The sequence below is a fragment of the Triticum dicoccoides genome, chromosome 7A (genome assembly GCF_002162155.2).
Source record: "Triticum dicoccoides isolate Atlit2015 ecotype Zavitan chromosome 7A, WEW_v2.0, whole genome shotgun sequence".
Lineage (NCBI taxonomy): Eukaryota > Viridiplantae > Streptophyta > Magnoliopsida > Poales > Poaceae > Triticum > Triticum dicoccoides.
In genome coordinates, this window is record NC_041392.1 from 46689470 (window position 1) to 46706059 (window position 16590).

General features: G+C 43.4%; 1 pseudogene; it reads right to left on the minus strand.

The window, feature by feature from the left end:
* Window positions 1-4436: 4436 nt before the first annotated feature.
* On the minus strand, window positions 4437-5579 carry LOC119333032 (annotated as a pseudogene).
* Window positions 5580-16590: the final 11011 nt, after the last annotated feature.

Here is a 16590-nt window from a genome sequence, read left to right on the forward strand (position 1 = left end):
GGGGGGGGGGATCCGATCTATTAAGGCGTTGGTGCAGTTGTTGAAATGGTTAGTAGTTTTGATACTCCCTTCTGTAGCATAATTTTTTATTTTCATGTTCAGTGGTTTGGACTAGTTGAAATGGTTATGAACTTGATTGATTGGCTTTCACCAGTTTGGAGACAAAAGGTTGGTACTTTGGTGATATAATAATTCTTGGAAGTGTTGCTAGCTGGGGTCTTTTCTTGCTGCTGCTTCTATGATCAGCTGGATTTGTGGTTTGCTGGGAGCCATTTTTTTGCGTTTTTGTTTGTGTTCAACCGATTTGCTGCTGGCCCTTGGCGCTATTGTTCTTTTCTACTAGTTCGTGGATCAACAATTTCAGCGATCTTTCTCTTGTTGTTCACTTCTTAGGTGGTTAGCATTAGATTTGTTTTTTTTGCGAGGGAGCATTAGATTGACCATACTTTTGTTAATGTTCGGCACTTCAGGAACTGAATTTAATCAGGAGCTGTTTTTTAATCCTGGAATGTTGCAGCTGTCTCTTGACGTGAATGCTGCATTGGCGAGATTGATTGCCTTTTTTTTTTTACACTCGATTGACTGAATAAATTTGTTGGCTGGCGTTAATTTTCTGTACGGCTGCGGTTGCATGTCTTTGTGTTTCTGTTGGGCATAATGATAATGCAACCTGGTGCTGTTCCTTTTATTTTACCCTTTAAATGTGCTAATTCAAAGTTTATCTTTATATGGATGAAGATTTAGGAATAGCTTGCACGGTGACAGTTTCACCATGATGTTTCAATTATTTATCTTATTAAAAATTGGTGATAATTTTGCTGATTCACAGTTTTCGCAGCAACACCTCTAGATGCATCGTCTATGTTTCCATTTTGTTCCCTCTAATAAACCTGGTAAATATGCAAATTCAAGTCATCCATGTCTGCATCAAGACTTGTAGCTCACACGGTGACGGTTTTACCTGCGAAAAGCCGAAAACTGCTGTAACTTGACCAGTTAAGTTTCTTTCTGGGGTTCTTGCAAGACCAGATGGACAATCCAGATTTTTCAGTAATTTCAGTCTTTGTTTTGTGTGTTCACTAGAGATGGGAATATTTGGTGTAGAGGAATTTATATGAAAAAGTCTTCAATTCATCCGGCTGATTATAACGCACGCGTCCGCTGCCTGGTGCACCGTCCGATCGGCCGCGTGATTCGGTAGTGCTACCGCGGGTGGCATGTTTTTCTTTTTCACGTGCATGGTCCCTTGGGCATAGCTAGTTTAAGGACAATGCTTGGTTTTCAACAGGTGGATCTTTCGCGCGTCCGCCTCCTTCTCCTCTTTACGACATGTGTCCTGCATGAGTTCCTTCAGTACTATTTCTGATGGTTTTGTGCGACCCCTGTTTTCTACAACATCATCTGTGTTACAAAAATTTCTTCCGCAACAACACCTATGTTAGTATAAAAATGAAGACGATTTTTTTCCAACTTCACCAGTGGAAGTTTGCCTGTGCCAGACCGTGCCACCCATGTTGCAGAAAAGTAAAGACGGATTTTTTTTGCAAAACCATCTATGTTGCAAAAATTCCTTCCGCAACAACATAACATGCTCTTTTGTTGCAAAAGTTTTTATGTAATATAATCTTTTTTTGAAAAATTCCGCAACATGCTTTTTATTGCAAAAGTTTTTCTGCAACATAAACTCTACTGCAAAGGTTTGTACAACCTCATCTATGTTGCAAAGTTATTCTGCAACAAAGCGCTTGTTTCTACAACTCGACCGTTGTTTCGAAAATTAATGGGTCGGGGAAGACGACCGAGCCGCACGCCAGAAGTAGATCGGACGGCTGCGCGCGCGTACATCAAACGGCCGTCGAGGTGGCGGACGGATCAGCCGGCGGACTCCCAATTTATATTGTACACAATTAGATCTGCAAAAACAAAAACCAAACGAAAAAAAAACTTGGAGAAGTGGGGTATTGATCCCCATACCTATCGCATGCTAAGCGAGCGCTCTACCATCTGTGCTACATCCCCTGAATAGTCACCTCTAATTAACAAAGACAATTAGTACCGGTGCTAATATGGCGCAGGAAAAAGAATCCCACCGCCGGTCGTGCTCCTCATTCCGCATCCAGATTTCCGCTCGCAGTTGCCCACTGCTTGCCGAAGTGCCTCAGAAATCTGTCCTCCAGAGACGCTGGGACGAACACCGTCGCCCTCCAAAGCAGAGTAAACCCTCTCGGATCTGGAATTTTTTTTGACCGAGTCTCATTCATTGAAGGTTTAGACCCATCCAGTTTGATGACACGTGGCCGGCACAATCTCAACTCAAGCAGTCAATTCCTAGCTAGCTTCTTAATACCAATATCATATCCGTCGCATTTTTCTATCTTTCCCCTTTTTGATTCACGTATCCTGCTTGTTTTTTTCATTATTATTTATGGACGCATCTAACCGGTGGCCGGCTGCCCACTAGCACTCCGTGGTGGCCGTCCGAAAAAGGTAAGTTTTTGTTTTCCTAGCTCGTATTAGAAAAAGTAAACAGGTGTGGACATATGTGAAGAGTATAAATAATTGCAAAGCATCCACGCAAACAAATGTGAACGCATTTAATTTGTGTTTTCAGTTTTTTAAAAAATCATAACTTTCAAACCGCGTGTTGAAATTAAGATCCATTTTCACTTTTGGAACCCTCGTGGCATGCTCTTCGAAACTAGATCCCGCATGGCTATGTTTTGACAAAAAAAAATTGTGCAATTTTCTCTCCGTTTTGTGCAACTGCCTAGCCGTCGGTGTACAACTACCTGACAGGGATGTGCAACTTTTCTCTTATACCATAAACATGCAGATTTCATTGATGGTGCAAAACTAACTCCTTCTCATTGATGGTGCAAAACTAACTCCTTCCAATGAGATGTGCAACTTCGTCTGTTACCTAGACCAACTGTATAGTAGTTGATCTGCAATTTTTCCCTGCACGTGGATGTGCTTCACTATTTGCTGCATCGACCAACAACCTAACAGTGGATGTGCAACTTCGTATACTGCCACGGCCAACTGTCTAACTGTGATTTGCAGCTTTCTCTCGTACCCCATGGATGTGTAGTTTTTCTGCTAGCACACGGCCCAAACCACCCCCTAGTGAGTTTGGCAACTTTAGCACTCTGTTTATATCCAAACTTTTTACAACCCTCATGAATGTTAATTTTTTACCATTCAACTGTCCCTGCCTGTGAGATGTGCAACTTCGTAGATTGCCCCTGGCCAACTACCTAGCAGACTATGTGCAACTCTATTTGTTGGTCCCGCCAACTGAAAATACAGATCCACAAATAGAGAGCGTAAGGAGTTGCACATTGACTAATAGGCAGTTGGCTTGAACGATAGACTAAGTTGCACATATCCCTTGCAGGGAAGGTGGGGGTAGGGTGTGCCAACAGTGAAAAACTACGCATCCACGAGTAGGGGGGAGGGTTGCACAACGACTACTAGGTAGTTGGTCGAGACAGTAGACAAGTTGCACCATATAGCATGAAAGTTGGCATCGAAAAAATTTCGTCGAAACATACTCATGTGGGATCTAGTTTCAAAGATCTTGTCACGAGAAATCCAACGGTGAAGACGGATCTAAATTCCGACATATGGTTTGAAAGATACGACTTTTTAAAAATTTGAAAAACCCGAAATAAATAGACGTGAATCTGTTTTTCATCACATGTGACAAGTCTGACCGCATTTAATCCTAGTAGTCACATGCACTAGCAGACAATACATGCATGTATGCATGCGAGTGACAGAGCGGCCGCTCGTTCTCTCCAATGAGCGCGTGCACACTTTTAAGATTTCAGGTATTATTAATATATCAGCGAGCAATCAGCATGCAGACAGGGGCGGCGCGGCCGTGTTGGACGCCCTGCCCAAGTGGCTCGTCGTCGCCGACATCCTCGTCCAGCTGCCGCGCCGTACGTGAGAGAATGGAGGCGCCAGCAAATATATCAGTAAAGAAGTCACTAACAATAAGAGCAAAAGACCACAACCATACACTAAAATAACACTAGCTAACAGCAGCCTAGCTAACTACAATATCACCAGCCTTCCAGCAGACTACAACAAGGTGATTAAGATTGCACATCTTGTGACTTACTCCTGCAAAATTAAAAAAAAATCATGGGCGCAAAATTGTCGCCATGCCTTTTGTGTTTTCTTAACATGCAAACTGAAAGTAATCATGGGGAAAACAGTTCTATGGCATAGATACTCCATTGTTTACACCATCAACATGATGCTCAAGGTAGCATGAAAAATTACAAGCACCAAATGATTGCATCATCCAAAGTGTTCAGTCCTACTAGAAGTACCAAATCGTAGACATGACTAGACAAAAAAAAAACGATACTCTCCAAGCGCACAGCAAACAAGTAGTCCAAAGCATTAAGATGGAGCACGACATCTTATAGCACAAAGGAGAATGGAGGCTTCTTGTTCACAGCTTCTTTTTGCGGCTCAAACAATGGAAGTGAAATCATGCTCTCTTGGAGGCGATGCCTAGTAAGTATCAAGAAGTCACCATGCCCTTTGCTTTCTACATTGCCTAAAAACACACCATCAATGTCGCAATGCAAAATACGGCGAGGACACTGCTGAATCAACAGCTCGCGCTCGTTGATAATAGCCATTCTAGAAGTGTCTATCCCCTTCAAATTAAGCGGTGGTGATGCCTCCATTGCTAATAAGTTAATCTGAAATTGAAAGCTCCACGTCTCGGCATCATAGTCCTGCAACACCCAAACATCTAAAGTGACACAGTTATGATCAGTGCGACACAAAGCAAGGGTGCTGCCCGTATCCAACAATGACACATAATCGCCGAGTTGTGCTGGGCGGCTCATTTTTCGGAACGTCTCAGCTATGGTGTCAAATACCGTTATGTTGAAATCCGTTAGCCAATGCAGGTTACCATGATGGAGGATTGGTGGGCAGTGGTAGGACCAGATAGCAGGAACAAACCTTTGTTCTGAAACTGATGGCCATTGGATGCATCTTGGCTGGTCCGATCCCACTGTGAGGACGAAGTACTCAAGCAACTCAACTGCTACATCGCCCTTCGCGGCGGCGTTTATTGGGTATGACACCCATAGCACTCGGTGTTCTCCAGATGGGTGGTGCTGATAGAAGCCGACTAGGCTGACAGCCATGGTGTTTGGTTGTCATTGAGGAGGACGTGGCATGGACGCCCACTTGTGGGTGGCCGGGTTGCAGATGTAGTAATTGGATTGCTGCGACAAGATGAGGAGGCCATCACAGGTGGCACGATGTACAATGGTAGCGAATGCGTATCTGAGGACAGGTCGCAGCTTTAGATCATTGGAGGCTCCGAGGACGTGGCAGATGTCCTTTAGGGGTCTGATGATGGGGAGCGAGTGCTGGCGGCGGTGGTGGCCGAGGATGAAGGCGTCGGTGGAAGTACCGCTGCGCCACGACTTGCGGACAGCGCGGCAGCGGAGTATGTCTTTGATAGGCAAGCGGACAAGGATCTCATCGACGACGAGCCACTCGGGCAGGTCGTCCAAGACAGTCGAGCCGACGACGAGCATACTGATTCCTAGATGGGAACAAGAAAAGAGGATGAAGAAGAAGCAAACGTTTAGTAGGATGCGTCGAAGCTTGGAAAAGTGTTCCTAGAAAAGAAAAGCTGAAGGGATTTACTCTACTCTGGAGAATGGACGGAGAGAGCGAGGGCGGCGATGTTCTGCTCCCGGCGGCGCCTATGTGTTGGTGCAGCCTCGACCTTGACGACACAGCCTAGGCTGCCGCAGGGCCGGCCCATAGGCCGGGCAAAAGGGGCGACCGCCCCGGGCCCCAAGAGGGGAGGGGCCCAACTAAAACTTACACTAGTAAGATTTTTGGTAAGCACAAAACTGCAGCGAGAGGAGTGGCTAGAGGGCAGATCGGGATCATCTGCAGGCCAGGAGGAAGGAAAAGCCTGGTCGGCACTTTGGAATATACCTATACTCTCGAAGATCAAACTATTCATCTGGCGTTTGGCACGACATTCGCTGCATACCACGGATGTGTTACACCATAGGAATATGGCAACCCAGGGCACATGTCCTTTGTGTGGATGCCAAGACTCGTGGCGGCACACTTTGATCTCCTGTACGATGTCGAGGTGTGTGTGGGCACTATCGGATGCAGATGTGCTGCTAGCGATGGCAGAACTAGAAGAACCAAGTGCAAAGAGATGGTTGTTTGAATTATGCAGCAGGATGGATCACTCCAAGTTTACAACAATGGTTGTCACACTTTGAGCGATTTGGTATGCTCGGCGAAAAGCTGTGTACGAGGCAATCTTTCAAGCGCTACACCAAACTATTTCTTTTGTGAACAACTTCCTTGCGGACTTGCAACATATCCCTAAGGTGAACATGATGGTGAGCATGTCAGCACGGGCGGCCAGGACTCAACGCTTGCTCGCTTCGGGAACCGACACTGTCAAAGTGAACGGTGATGGAGCAGTAGCTCGGAGCAGAAGGGCGAAGCTGTGGCTGCACTATGTCGAGATGAGAATGGCAACTACCTGGGGTCTTCGACAGTGTTCTACGAAGGTGTCATTGATCCAACAGTCTTAGAAACCTTTTCTTGCTGAGAGGGACTAGCTTTGGCAGAAGATCTGGATGTTCATGATGTGGTTCTGGCTTCCGATTGCAAAGGAGTAGTTAATGACATCAACTGGGGAACAAGTGGACCGAACGCAGCAATCACACATGAAATAATAGCTCGTAGTTCTGGTTTTTCTTCTTGCAAGTTTATTTTTGAGCGTAGAAACTTCAATTTGGAGGCTCACAATTTCGCAAAGTATGCATATAATCTAGGCATAGGTAGAGATGTGTGGTTGGACAATCCTCATAACCCAACTATTGTACCTATGAACATGTCTCTGAATCAATAAAGCTTGCGAGATCTCTCCAAAAAAAAGAGTATACATTACATCTGGAATATTATTCAATGGATAAAATAGAGCCTCAATTAGCATAAGCATAAGTTCACACCATATACTGATCAGTTATACCACGCTTAGGCAAACCAATCCGACTGCGGAGTTGAGTTCAAATACATTAGTCTCTCTTTTACAATGCATGTCTTAGTATCATAATGAAAATTATGATATATCGATTTCAATGTTTAAACCAATGCACAATTTTTAATTTGATAAACGTCTAGGCATCTGATTTGCACCAAAGTAAACCAAGTGAATCTGGACGAGCACATTAGGTAATCGAATCATGCGTAAAAGTATAATCAACAACATTTTTGGTTCTTCGAATTACTGAACCTATCATGCAGGCCACATTTTCTATGCCCTAGAAGTTTCCATGAATATGACCACCTAATATACACTAGAAATTGCTATAAAAATATTTGTTGGTATGTCTATAATTTATAAATCTCTATCATAATATTCAATATAACATGAAAAGATATATGAACACACGCATGTATATGCAAATGTGTATACACTACACCGTTTATGCAATATTAGAAAAATAAATATGAAAGATTGTCTTAACAATAAAGAAAAGTTTTGGTACATCATAAATTTTTCATTTTGTAAAATTAAAATATTCAATTATATACATTACAGATGCATACCAAATAATAATATAAATGTTATTTGAAAAACATTTTATGTGGCTAAGTAATAAAAAATATTAATTACAATTGTAATATGATACACTTAGCTTAAAATAAGTATAAAAGTTTAATATGAAAAACAATTATTTTACATCGCCCCAGGCCCAAAAATATATTGGACCAGCCCTGGGCTGCCGCGCCGTCTTCCAGCGAGGAGCTTGGCTGCTCCTTGGAGAGACTATATATACGCATGCAGGGAAAGCTAAACTAACAACTGATTTCGCCGGACGGCCGCAACTCACGTACACGCGCGATTTCCTTTTCTTCCTCCACCCCTATATTAGGTGGGCTTTAAAGTTTTCCTTTCCTTTATAGTAATTTAAATTTAGAGATAGAACAGATTACATCGACTAGGACTAGCCGACTCGGCATCCAACATGACTAGCGTACTGGCATTGGGTTCAACTGAACCCAACGGGTTTTCCTTGTCACGTATGTTATAGAGATACGTATGTGCTCTGAACCCAACAAAAAATAAGAGATGACCCCATCAATTTTGAAAGCAACGCTCAATGGAAAGGCCAAAGGCCCACAAATTGAATCGGCTTTGTGACAGGCCCGTTCGAGGTTTCGTGCAGCGACGAAGCGACAACGTGAGGCTGACTAGAACAAGGCGAAGCTGACTATCGATATCACATCATCACATCTAGTCATCTTCTCTCTGTTGTGCAACGCCCTATCTTTCTAATTTCTTATTCCGCGTACTTTGATTGATCTAAACAATAAAATGGAGATTCTCAAAGAGGTCACAGATCCGGTTTTAATTTTTTGGAAAAGGAGGCATTTTCATTTTTTGCCTTTACCATTAATTAAGTACAAGAGAGTTATTCAATTAATTAAAGAAAAAATGGATGAAAGCCATCGCAAACCGTTGAGCGACACACACAAATATCTCACACACACTTCTTCAAATAAGGCCTCGTCAAGACAATATGCAGGCATCATCGTCATAACTACTCCTCTAGAAGACGACATTGCCATCAGTAAACCTTGACAAACAACTTGGACTTCACCAAAGACACCTGTCGATCCAACCCACATTGTAAAGGCCATGTGGAGTCATACGAAAAATCGCTCTAGAACTCAGTGACCTGCGACAGGACATCGCAACTCCGACTCTAAAGAAGAACAACGAAAGAGAACTAGGCAAGGCTGGTGCCGTGGAAGATCACCGAGCGGACCAGTTGTTGTCCAGCATCATATGCCACCAGGACCCCACCACCGCAGATTCGACTTCACATAAACAAACAAGCCGAGGCAATCCTACTGACATGCTGAAGAAGAGCCAACTACCTCAACCATTTGCCGCATCTCCGACATCGCTCCTCCCATCGTCATTGCCACATAGGCCTTGACGCCAACACTATCGCCTTCCACTGCACTCGGCAATGCCCAACTCCAAAAATGAAGCCCTCGAAGATGAATACGACACCAAGGCACCGTCATCGTCCTATCACACAGGTTCAAGGGTTTCCTCGAGGATCCGGATAATGATGTGAGAGCATCTCTAGTGGCTTGTCTAAATTTGATAGTCTATATCTACATATACACAATGGTGTAAAAAGATTTTCTTTTAGACAACCTAAGTTTTCCAGCGGATTGTCTATATACATGATGTCTATATTCTCTTTCATATATTTTAATAGTATCTTATAGCAGCTATATTTTTTAAAAATCTTATGTTGGTCATTTCTGAGTTGTTCTCATTTATTTTTTTTCATCCGCAAGACATATAAAGGAGAAAATAAACCAGCCGCAAAATTATTTTAGGTTCAACACTAGCAACACCCTATATAATTTACGAGAAATAAACAATAGCAACAGGTTCAACCCTGATGAGGCGGCGGTCCAGGCGCAACGACCTCCGTGTCCAGCGCCGGCGCGACCGCCTCCCTGCCGACGTCCTCCAATTGCTCCGAATTGGTGAATGGCTGAGCTCATGAGCCAACATTTTTGGTTTAGACATTGTGGCTTGGTTGTCCAAATGTGGACGACCGGTAGGAGTAGGACTCCTCCTGCGTGCCTCCTCCTGGCCGGCCGCACCCCCCCTTGGATCCTTTATATACTGAGGCAAGGGGGCACCCTAAGACACACAAGTTGATCCTCGTGATCGTTCCTTAGCCGTGTGCGGTGCCCCCTGCCACCATATTCCACCTCGGTCATATCGTTGTAGTGCTTAGGCGAAGCCCTGCGTCGGTAGAACATCATCATCGTCACCACGCCGTTCTGCTGACGGAACTCATCCCCGAAGCTTTGCTGGATCGGAGCCCGGGGAACGTCATCGAGCTGTACATGTGCTAAGAACTCGGAGGTGCCGGAGTAATGGTGCTTGGATCGGTTGAATCGGGAAGAAGACATACGACTACTTCCTCTACGTCGTGTCAACGCTTCCGTTGCGATCTACAAGTGTACGTAGATCATACTCTCCCTTCTCGTTGCTATGCATCACCATGATCTTGCATGTGCGTAGGAATTTTTTTGAAATTACTACGTTCCCCAACAGTGGTATCCGAGCCTAGGTTTTATGGTTTGATGTTATATGCACGAGTAGAATACAAGTGAGTTGTGGGCGATATAAGTCATACTGCCTACCAGCATGTCATACTTTGGTTCGGCGGTATTGTTGGACGAGACGACCCGGACCAACATTACGCGTACGCTTACGCGAGACCGGTTCTCCCGACGTGCTTTGCACATAGGTGGCTTGCGGGCGACTGTCTCTCCAACTTTAGTTGAACCGAGTGTGGCTACGCCCGGTCCTTGCGAAGGTTAAAACGGCATCAACTTGACAAACTATCGTTGTGGTTTTGATGTGTAGGTGAGATTGGTTCTTGCTTAAGCCCATAGCAGCCACGTAAAACTTGCAACAACAAAGTAGAGGACGTCTAACTTGTTTTTGCAGCGCATGTTGTGATGTGATATGGTCAAGACATGATGCTAAATTTTATTGTATGAGATGATCATGTTTTGTAACCGAGTTATCGGCAACTGGCAGGAGCCATATGGTTGTCGCTTTATTGTATGCAATGCAATCGCGATGTAATGCTTTACTTTATCACTAAGCGGTAGCAATAGTCGTGGAAGCATAAGATTGGCGAGACGACAACGATGCTACGATGGAGATCAAGGTGTCGCACCGGTGACGATGGTGATCATGACGGTGCTTCGGAGATGAAGATCACAGGCACAAGATGATGATGGCCATATCATATCACTTATATTGATTGCATGTGATGTTTATCTTTTATGCATCTTATATTGCTTTGATTGACGGTAGCATTATAAGATGATCTCTCACTAAATTATCAAGAAGTGTTCTCCCTGAGTATGCATTGTTGCGAAAGTTCGTCGTGCCCAGACACCACGTGATGATCGGGTGTGATAAGCTCTACGTCCATCTACAACGGGTGCAAGCCAGTTTTGCACACGCAGAATACTCGGGTATACTTGACGAGCCTAGCATATGCAGATATGGCCTCAGAACACGGAGACCGAAAGGTCTAGCGTGAATCATATAGTAGATATGATCAACATAATGATGTTCACCATTGAAGGCTAATCCATTTCACGTGATGATCGGTTATGGTTTAGTTGATTTGGATCACGTGATCACTTAGAAGATTAGAGGGATGTCTATCTAAGTGGGAGTTCTTAAGTAATATGATTAATTGAACTTAAATTTATCATGAACTTAGTCCCTGATAGTATCTTGCTTGTTTATGTTGATTGTAGATAGATGGCTCGTGCTGTTGTTCCGTTGAATTTTAATGCGTTCCTTGAGAAAGCAAAGTTGAAAGATGATGGTCGCAATTACACGGACTGGGTCCGTAACTTAAGGATTATCCTCATTGCTGCACAGAAGAATTACGTCCTGGAAGCACCGCTGGGTGCCAGGCCTGCTGCTGGAGCAACACCAGATGTTATGAACGTCTGGCAGAGCAAAGCTGATGACTACTCGATAGTTCAGTGTGCCATGCTTTACGGCTTAGAATCGGGATTTCAACGACGTTTTGAACGTCATGGAGCATATGAGATGTTTCAGGAGTTGAAGTTAATATTTCAAGTAAATGCCCGGATTGAGAGATATGAAGTCTCCAATAAGTTCTATAGCTGCAAGATGGAGGAGAACAGTTCCGCCAGTGAGCATATACTCAAAATGTCTGGGTATAATAATCAATTGATTCAATTGGGAGTTAATCTTCCAGATGATTGCGTCATTGACAGAATTCTTAAATCACTGCCACCAAGCTACAAGAGCTTCGTGATGAACTATAATATGCAAGGGATGAATAAGACTATTCCCGAGCTCTTCACAATGCTGAAAGCTGCGGAGGTAGAAATCAAAAAGGAGCATCAAGTGTTGATGGTCAACAAGACCACTAGTTTCAAGAAAAAGGGTAAAGGGAAAAAGAAGGGGAACTTCAAGAAGAACAGCAAGCAAGTTGCTGCTCAGGAGAAGAAACCTAAGTCTGGACCAAAGCCTGAAACTGAGTGCTTCTACTACAAGCAGACTGGTCACTGGAAGCGGAACTGCCCCAAGTATTTGGCGGATAAGAAGGATGGCAAGGTGAACAAAGGTATATGTGATATACATGTTATTGATGTGTACCTTACTAGAGCTCGGAGTAGCACCTGGGTATTTGATACTGGTTCTGTTGCTAATATTTGCAACTCGAAACAGGGACTGCGGATCAAGCGAACACTGGCAAAGGACGAGGTGACGATGCGCGTGGGAAATGGTTCCAAAGTCGATGTGATCGCGGTCGGCACGCTACCTCTACATCTACCGTCGGGATTAGTATTAGACCTAAATAATTGTTATTTGGTGCCAGCGTTGAGCATGAACATTATATCTGGATCTTGTTTGATGCGAGACGGTTATTCATTTAAATCAGAGAATAATGGTTGTTCTATTTATATGAGTAATATCTTTTATGGTCATGCACCTTTTAAGAGTGGTCTATTTTTTATGAAGCTCGATAGTACTGATACACATATTCATAATGTTGAAGCCAAAAGATGTAGAGTTGATAATGATAGTGCAACTTATTTGCGGCACTGCCGTTTATGTCATATCGGTGTAAAGCGCATGAAGAAACTCCATACTGATGGGCTTTTGGAACCACTTGATTATGAACACTTGGTACTTGCGAAAACCGTGCCTCATGGGCAAGATGACTAAAACACCGTTCTCCGGTACTATGAAGAGAGCAATAGATTTGTTGGAAGTCATACATACAGATGTATGTGGTCCAATGAATAATGAGGCTCATGACGGATATCGTTATTTTCTCACCTTCATAGATGATTTAAGCAGATATGGGTATATCTACTTAATGAAACATAAGTCTGAAACATTTGAAAAGTTCAAAGAATTTCAGAGTGAAGTTGGAAATCATCGTAACAAGAAAATAAAGTTTCTACGATCTGATCGTGGAGGAGAATATTTGAGTTACGCGTTTGGTGTACATTTGAAAAATTGTGGAATAGTTTCGCAACTCACGCCACCCGGAACACCACAGCGTAATGGTGTGTCCGAACGTCGTAATCATACTTTATTAGATATGATGCGATCTATGATGTCTCTTACAGATTTACCGCTATCGTTTTGGGGTTATGCTTTAGAGACGGCCGCATTCACGTTAAATAGGGCACCATCAAAATCCGTTGAGACGACGCCTTATGAACTGTGGTTTGGCAAGAAACCAAAGTTGTCGTTTCTTAAAGTCTGGGGCTGCGATGCTTATGTGAAAAAACTTCAACCTGATAAGCTCGAACCCAAATCGGAGAAATGTGTCTTCATAGGATACCCAAAGAAGACTGTTGGGTACACCTTCTATCACAGATCCGAAGGCAAGACATTCGTTGCTAAGAATGGATCCTTTCTAGAGAAGGAGTTTCTCTCGAAAGAAGTGAGTGGGAGGAAAGTAGAACTTGACGAGGTAACTGTACCTGCTCCCTTATTGGAAAGTAGTACTCACAGAAAACTGTTTCAGTGACACCTACACCAGTTAGTGAGGAAGCTAATGATGATGATCATGAAACTTTAGATCAAGATACTAATGAACCTCGTAGATCAACCAGAGTGAGATCCGCACCAGAGTGGTACGGTAATCCTGTTCTGGAAGTCATGCTACTAGATCATGATGAACCTACGAACTATGAAGAAGCGATGGTGAGCCAGATTTCGCAAAATGGCTTGAAGCCATGAAATCTGAGATGGGATCCATGTATGAGAACAAAGTATGGACTTTGATTGACTTGACCGCTGATCGACAAGCAATTGAGAATAAATGGATCTTCAAGAAGAAGACTGACGCTGACGGTAATATTACTGTCTACAAAGCTCGACCTCGTCGCAAAAGGTTTTCGGCAAGTTCAAGGGATTGACTACGATGAGACCTTCTCACCCGTAGCGATGCTTAAGTCTGTCCGAATCATGTTAGCAATTGCCGCATTTTATGATTATGAAATTTGGCAGATGGATGTCAAAACTGCATTCCTGAATGGATTTCTGGAAGAAGAGTTGTATATGATGCAACCGGAAGGTTTTGTCGATCCAAAGGGAGCTAACAAAGTGTGCAAGCTCCAGCGATCCATTTATGGACTGGTGCAAGCCTTTCGGAGTTGGAATAAACATTTTGATAGTGTGATCAAAGCATTTGGTTTTATACAGACTTTCAGAGAAGCCTGTATTTACAAGAAAGTGAGTGGGAGCTCTGTAGCATTTTTGATATTATATGTGGATGACATATTACTGATTGGAAATGATATAGAATTTCTGGATGGCATAAAGGGATACTTGAATAAGAGTTTTTCAATGAAAGACCTCGGTGAAGCTGCTTACATATTAGGCATTAAGATCTATAGAGATAGATCAAGACGCCTAATTGGACTTTCACAAAGCACATACCTTGACAAAGTTTTGAAAAAGTTCAAAATGGATCAAGCAAAGAAAGGGTTCTTGCCTGTGTTACAAGGTGTGAAAGTGAGTAAGACTCAAAGCCCGACCACTGCAGAAGATAGAGAGAAAATGAAAGATGTTCCCTATGCTTCAGCCATAGGCTCTATCATGTATGCAATGTTGTGTACCAGACCTGATGTGTGCCTTGCTATAAGTTTAGCAAGGAGGTACCAAAGTAATCCAGGAGTGGATCACTGGACAGCGGTCAAGAACATCCTGAAGTACCTGAAAAGGACTAAGGATATGTTTCTCGTATATGGAGGTGACAAAGAGCTCATCATAAACGGTTACGTTGATGCAAGCTTTGACACTGATCCGGACGATTCTAAATCGCAAACCGGATACGTGTTTACATTAAACGGTGGAGCTGTCAGTTGGTGCAGTTCTAAACAAAGCGTCGTAGCGGGATCTACATGTGAAGCGGAGTACATAGCTGCTTCGGAAGCAGCAAATGAAGGAGTCTGGATGAAGGAGTTCATATCCGATCTAGGTGTCATACCAAGTGCATCGGGTCCAATGAAAACCTTTTGTGACAATACTGGTGCAATTGCCTTGGCAAAGGAATCGAGATTTCACAAGAGAACCAAGCACATCAAGAGACGCTTCAATTCCATCCGGGATCTAGTCCAGGTGGGAGACATAGAGATTTGCAAGATACATACGGATCTGAATGTTGCAGACCCTTTGACTAAGCCTCTTCCACGAGCAAAACATGATCAGCACCAAGACTCCATGGGTGTAAGAATCATTACTGTGTAATCTAGATTATTGACTCTAGTGCAAGTGGGAGACTGAAGGAAATATGCCCTAGAGGCAATAATAAAGTTATTATTTATTTCCTTATTTTATGATAAATGTTTATTATTCATGCTAGAATTGTATTAACCGAAAACATAATACATGTGTGAATACATAGACAAACAGAGTGTCACTAGTATGCCTCTACTTGACTAGCTCGTTAATCAAAGATGGTTATGTTTCCTAACCATGAACAAAGAGTTGTTATTTGATTAACGGGATCACATCATTAGTTGAATGATCTGATTGACATGACCCATTCCATTAGCTTAGCACCCGATCGTTTAGTATGTTGCTATTGCTTTCTTCATGACTTATACATGTTCCTATGACTATGAGATTATACAACTCCCGTTTGCCGGAGGAACACTTTGGGTGCTACCAAACGTCACAACGTAACTGGGTGATTATAAAGGAGCATTACAGGTGTCTCCAAAGGTAGATGTTGGGTTGGCGTATTTCGAGATTAGGATTTGTCACTTCGATTGTCGGAGAGGTATCTCTGGGCCCTCTCGGTAATGCACATCACATAAGCCTTGCAAGCATTACAACTAATATGTTAGTTGTGAGATGATGTATTACGGAACGAGTAAAGAGACTTGCCGGTGGCGAGATTGAACTAGGTATTGGATACCGACGATCGAATCTCGGGCAAGTAACATACCGATGACAAAGGGAACAACGTATGTTGTTATGCGGTCTAACCGATAAAGATCTTCGTAGAATATGTAGGAGCCAATATGGGCATCCAGGTCCCACTATTGGTTATTGACCAGAGACGTGTCTCGGTCATGTCTACATTGTTCTCGAACCATAGGGTCCGCACGCTTAAAGTTACGATGACAATTATTATGAGTTTATGCATTTTGATGTACCGAAGTTAGTTCGGAGTCCCGGATGTGATCACGGACATGACGAGGAGTCTCGAAATGGTCGAGACATAAAGATTGATATATTGGATGACTATATTCGGAAACCGGAAGTGTTCCGGGTGAATTTCGGATAAAACCGAAGCACCGGGGGGTTACCAGAACCCCCCGAGGGGTTAATGGGCCTCATGGGCCTAATGTGGAGAAGAGGAAGGGGCTGCCAGGGCAGGCCGCATGCCCCCTCTCCCCCTAGTCCGAATTGGACAAGGAGGGAGGGGCGGC